At 39.8% G+C, this 6,440-nt stretch overlaps 1 long non-coding RNA gene across 1 annotated transcript; it reads right to left on the reverse strand.

The window, feature by feature from the left end:
* Positions 1 to 24: 24 nt before the first annotated feature.
* Positions 25 to 1,164, reverse strand: LOC111823157. The gene is made up of 4 exons (XR_002826167.1): positions 1,118 to 1,164; positions 858 to 906; positions 364 to 400; positions 25 to 58 (listed from the first exon to the last, which is right to left on the reverse strand). It is a non-coding gene; the product is annotated as an uncharacterized LOC111823157 (long non-coding RNA).
* Positions 1,165 to 6,440: the final 5,276 nt, after the last annotated feature.

The following is a 6,440-nucleotide window of genomic DNA, read 5'->3' on the forward strand; positions in this document are numbered from 1 at the left end:
GAGGCAATCAATTGATGTGTCTTTCTCTCTCTGTCTCTCCCCCTCTCTTCCACTCTCTCTAGAAAAAAAAAAAAAAAAAGAAATGAGCAATGAGAATTACATAAGTACAGAATCCTTGGCATTTAAGCATTTAAAGAAAGTGAATATTATCTATAGCTCTACAATTTTATGAAAATTCATGTTTCATTTTAAATGTCCTTTTATCTAGTAACAATTGCTTTGACTGAAGCCAAAGCCAAAGTGCTAATCCATGTACTTCTGGCCTTTCAAATTTAATTGGGTGACAAATGATTGTATTATCTAATTCTAATTGCTCAAAAGGCATGTGATAGATCAGTGGCACAACCAGAGACATTTTCTTACTCTGACATTGTTTCATTTGGTTCAATCATCACTTTTTCTGAAAGAGAAGAAAAAAACACGCTCAGTATTTTATCAATAGTGATGTTCCTAACAGAAATTCCTGACTGGCAAATATTTAGGCATTTTTTGAATGACAGACAATATAATAAAGGATTAATTGCTAAGTCTTTCAACCAGACTCAACCATTCCAGTAAATTATCTTCTTAAGCCCTAACCGGTTTGGCTCAGTGGATAGAGGGTCAGCCTGCGGACTGAAAGGTCCCAGGTTCAATTCCGGTCAAGGGCATGTACCTTGGTTGCGGGCACATCCCCAGTAGGAGGTGTGCAGGAGGCAGCTGATCGATGTTTCTCTCTCATCAATGTTTCTTACTCTCTGTCCCTCTCCCTTCCTCTCTAAAAAATCAATAAAAATATATATAAAAAAATTATCTTCTTAATATTTAAGACAAAATGTTATTTAAACATATTCTTTTTTAAGTAATAAATCACTTACCCTTTGGAGCAACCACCAGCAACTTGCCATTCTGTCTATATTTTGGAGCCTAAAATAGAAGCAGAAATAAAAACTAGCATTATCATTATTATTTTCATTTGCTGTATTTGAAATGATTTATTCATAGTCTTATATAAACATTTCTGTTATTTAGGCTAAAAGGTAACTTTATCCTAAAGCAATTATTTAAAAAATTATATAAGTTGATGGTAAAATAGAACTACTAGTAAAGTGTCCTTAAAAAGCTTGTGTACTCTTACCTTTACAGCATCTGTCTTATCTAGATAATTCCTGCAAAAACCAAAATATTTATTTCATAAGTCTTTGAACAATTGTATAAATTTAGAATCAAAATAAAATAGAATGCAGAACTCAGTTTGTCAGTAGAGTATTAAATATGTATATTGTTTTTTGTATTTGGTATAGATTATTTCCATCCTAACTGGAAAACCTCATTTTCTGGATGATGAAACTAAATTAAAAAAAAAGTATACAGAAATTAACCCTTTGTCCCCTTTTACCTTGGAGTCTATGCAAAAAGAGTTATAGCAATAATTTTGCATGTTAGAAAAGTGATGGATTAAATAAGCCACTAACTCTGTTACTATTTGATTTTATAAAGCCTGGTCTCTAGCCCTAGCTGGTTTGGCTCAGTGGATAGAGTGTTGGCCTGCGGACTGAAGGGTTCCAGGTTCGATTCTGGTCAAGGGCACATACTTCAACGGCACATACCTCAGTTGCAGGTTTCTCCCTGGCCCAGGCCTTGGTCAGAGCTTGTGCAGGAGGCAACCAATCAATGTGTTTCTCTCACATCGATATTTCTCTCTGTCTGTCCTTCTCTCTTCCACTCTCTCTAAAACTCAATGGGGAAAAATATCCTTGGGTGAGGATTAAAAATAACACACACAGCCGAACCGGTTTGGCTCAGTGGATAGAGCATCGGCCTGCGGACTCAAGGGTCCCAGGTTCGATCCCGGTCAAGGGCATGTACCTTGGTTGCGGGCACATCCCCACTGGGGGGCGTGCAGGAGGCAGCTGATCGATGTTTCTAACTCTCTATCCCTCTCCCTTCTTCTCTGTAAAAAAATCAATAAAATATATTTTTACAAAAAATAACACACACACACACACACACACACAGTCTCTAGATCTAGATACAAATACAATCAATAGCAGATTAAGGATTCACCTTTCCTACTGAGCTGACCCTACAAATTATTAAATTCATCTTGGCTCATATTTACACCAGCTTTTGTCTCCCCCACTTCAACAAAACAAGACGTGAGCCAAACTGCCTGCCAGATTTCAGTTCATCCATATTATGAAAAACACCTTTATAGAGTGCATATAAGCCAGAAGAAGATATTGCATTTCTAATAAAATATTATTTCAATAAAAACATTTAGAAATTAACCTTTGATTTTTCTCTAGACAAGTAATTCTTATCTTATAAATTCCCTTATGTTTATTAACACTTATAAGTTAAAATGTTTTTTCTGTGAAGTTTTACCTTTCCTAAGTTACCCTCTGTAGACTGATTTTCCTACAAGTTAGCCCTTTATGTACTTGCATAAATTTCATTCTAATTGCAGGGAGAAAAATCAACTCATACGGTTTTTTTATGTTTGAGAGAGGACACACCTAAACTTTTCATAGGTAACAATTCGCTTGTCCCCAAATCCTAAGCCAGACTTCTCAAATTATTATTAGTAGTACATACCTAGGGATTTCTGGAATACAAAATGTAGGGCCAGATCTGTGGACAATAAAAGAAAAGCTTCATTATTTTGCATTAAGTTTTTCTCTTTTTAAATCCAGCTCCCTCACACTGATCTGTACTCCTGAATACATCAGTAGTATGTAAACTTTTGCCTCGAGCTTTGTTTTCCGGGCAACCCTAACCAAGCCAGACATTGTTATTAATTTGACTAGTGGCCGGTGCACGAAATTCGTGCATGGTGTTGGGGGAGGTGGTCCGTCAGCCTGGCCTGCACCCTTTCCAATCTGGGACCTCTAGGACATCCCTCTCGCAATCCGGGACTGCTGGCTCCTAACTGCTCACCTGCCTGCTGGCTTGCTCGCCCCCAACTGCCCCCCCACGCCGGCCTTCTTGCCTCCAACTGCCCCCCCTTACCAGCCTGATTGCCCCCAACTGGACCCCCACACCCGCTGGCCTGATCACCCCCAACTGCCCTTCCCTCCTGGCCTGATCGCCCCTAACCTCCTCTGCCTCGGCCCCGCCAGGATGGCTTTGTCCAGAAGGGCGCCTGGAAGGTCTCCTGGTCTAATTAGCATATTACCCTTTTATTAGTATAGATTATCCCTCTGAGAAGCTCACAGAGAGCTAAAGTACACCAGAAAAGCAAGGCATCTTTTGGGGGAAAACAGTCATAGAAGACTAAACTCTAGAATAAATGAAACATTTTCCTCCTAATTCTCTAGGGTAGTAGACAGAGCTCAGAACTTGAAACAATACAATGAGCCAAATAAGGCCTTAACAAAAGAAATCTGGGATGGCCTCTCCTGAGAAATACTTCCACTCCACAGATTTCCACAATCCTGTGTTGCCATAGTCTGCCTGGGTAGGATTATGTTTAGAGTCCTCTCCTTTCTAGCTCCAGGATCTTTATGGATTGCTACCTTTTACCTGGATGGAGACATCAGTGCATATAATTCTTCTCCCATTTTCACCTGGTAACAGAAAAACATAGGTAGGGTGGGCAGATCCTAGCACTTGACGGAAATGCAGGCTCTCCTAGGTCTGACTTTATCATTGCCTAGGAAGTGTCCATTTAATCTCCTTTCATAAAATTTAATTCCTAGGGTTCAGAATAATACTCAAGAGTTGGGCTCTTGAGTGACAGAGACTGAATTCACATCCCAGTTCTGCCATGTGTCATGTAAGCTTGAGTAAGTTACTTCACTTCTCCAGGTCTCAATTCTTCCGTCTGTAAAATGGGGATCACAATGGTGCCAACTTCACTGGATCATTATAAGGATTATATAGGATGATCTGGGTAAAGTTGCAGGAAGCCACCCATTGTCTTCACTATCAGAGAGGTGCAAACAAGGATCCCGGAACGCTGGTGAACCTTGAACCCATGGCAAGGGCCAGAGTTATACACCGATTATCTAGTCCAGACAATGGGGGCTCAAGTTATTTCCTGATCAAATAGTCTCAGAGTAAATCCTTCTAATATTTACTGGCCTTTAAGATGGTCAGTCTGCTACCGCAATTGCCTGCCTGATTAAGGTCTTTATGTGTATCCAAAATTGAATAAAAGGCTGGCGAGGCCTGGGCACCGGTGGAAGTCTTTCCCCTTGAGTTGGGCTTGCCCGCCTGGCCCTCCAATATTTCCAAATGATCTCTTGTCTCATCCCTTTCATTTGCGTGCGGCCCCTCCTCCAGATCCTGAACCCTGAACCACGTGGGACGTGGGGGAACATACACATAAAGTGTGTATCACAGTGCAGGGCACATTGGAGGGACACTGAAGAAACTACTCAATGTTTCATCTAAAGGGAAAACTGGGAAGATGTTCTATGGGGCTGGTTAAGATTGCTTAGGGAAACAAAAGGGAGGCTTTGCTGTCATTGAGACAAGCAGATTAACTCTGAAGACTTTTAATTAATTAATTTAAAAATCACACTAGCCCCAAAGTAATGATACTTGTTTAGAAAGTTCATTGACTCCAGGAAAAAAGCAGAGTAAAAACACAGGTAAAGGTAAAGCAGCCGTGACAGGCTGAGCCAAATGAGGTGCAGCCACTGTACAGGTAATATATATTTTTCAAATAACTATCAATATGCAAAATATCTCTGAAAGGAAATGCTTTCAGAAAATAAATGATAATATTGGCTGACTCTGGGGATGGCTGCAGGACTGGGGTAGGAATTTTTTACTTTAGGTGCATTAGTACCTCTTGAACTTGGAAAAAAATAAATGTATTATCTATTTTAAAAAATACAATTTAAAATTTGCAATACCATTTGCATCTCTATGTTTATCCCTCTCTTACAGGCATGTGAACCAGGTGCTACTTCAATTCTCTTCTCTACCCAGTGGTACCTGTTCAAACAGGGGTCATGGTATCTAGAAAGAACGGTATACAGGTGCACACTTGTATATTCATTACTATTGGTTACAGTTAATGTTAACATCATAACATTCATTTAATAAGCCATTTGAGTTTCTACCAAGTGCACCTTCTGGCTTTTGGAATGTGGGAAAACTCTCCTGATGTTTCAACAGTCCCAGCGGTAATGGGAACAACAGTGATGACAGGTCCCAACTTTCATGTTACAGTCAATGTCTATTTGAGACAAACCTTTGATGAGCAGCTACTATATGTCATATATACCTGTGATAAGCCCTGGGAATACAAAAGAAGCTCATAATGTTATAGGGGACAGACCTATATATATGGGACAGACCAAACTTCAAAGTAGTGTACTAAATCCTTCCCTCTAAGAAGCTCTGATGTACTTTTCCACATTGCCTGAACAGGATCAATTAAATCCCTTATTTTAAGCTCATGGGCTGGGGATATCGAAGGGGGTCAGCAAGCAGTGGAGGCAGAATTGGAAAGATAAAGGAAGAGAAAGTCTAATAATCAGAGCAGTCCCGGAACAACTTTCCAGTAACAGAATCAAGCTTGAGGCCTGTTCTCTGGATTTGCTATATTCTTTCAGGTATAATTTCTTTAAGTATCCCTAGAATACAGTATTGTCTACTGATAGCCTCTTCCTCCTTATGTGGTTAAAAGATCCAGCCCATCTGAATATAAGAGTAGGCACTGTCCTAAGACACAGCAATCATAGTAATTCACAAGCTAACAGTAACAGGACCAAGGGGTGAGCCTGTGATCCAAGCTAAGCTCATCACAACTTTTCTCTGAGATAGAGGTAGAAGAATATGAATCTAGAGCTCCCAGTAGGCATGGTTCTAGCCTTTAGGAAAAAAAGTGGCCTGAGAGTGAAGCAGAAGGTCCAAAAGATAATCAGGGATAAGAAGAGGAAAGAAAGAGGGAGAGGAAAGAGGAGAGAGGAGAGAGGATGAATGATGTTTGAGTCCCTGCTTCCAGTTCAACCTCTGTCTTTACCACAGGCCAATTAATTTCTCTTTTTGCCGAAATAAGCTGGAGCTGATTTTTAACATCTGAAGCCAAAAGAGACCTTGACAAATATGGCTCCTACTTCTTGAAACAAAAGTAGGCTAACACACCTGATACCATGTAATAAGAGCTACATATTAGAATTTAGGTAACCTGAGGGAGCACAGAGGGAGAAGTGATGAATTCTACCTGTTATGGGAAGAAAGACTGAGTCAGGTTTCATTAATAAAGCTGGCATTTATTTAACCAAGTCAAGATCAAGTAGTCAACAAAAGGGGAAGAGAAATCCAGCACTGTGTTAAAGAATATCAATAGATGAAATAAAAAATGTACATGGAAGCACATTTTAAAAGTCATTAATTGCCATGTGCTAAGAATTTTGGGCTTTAATCGGTAGGTAATGGAAAGCAAATCAAGTCAAGCCTTTGAAATTCTGTTGAGGGTAAACCTGAGACAGAATGGAAGTGCT

The sequence above is a fragment of the Myotis lucifugus genome, unplaced genomic scaffold (assembly GCF_000147115.1).
Source record: "Myotis lucifugus unplaced genomic scaffold, Myoluc2.0 scaffold_5, whole genome shotgun sequence".
Taxonomy (NCBI): Eukaryota; Metazoa; Chordata; class Mammalia; order Chiroptera; family Vespertilionidae; genus Myotis; species Myotis lucifugus.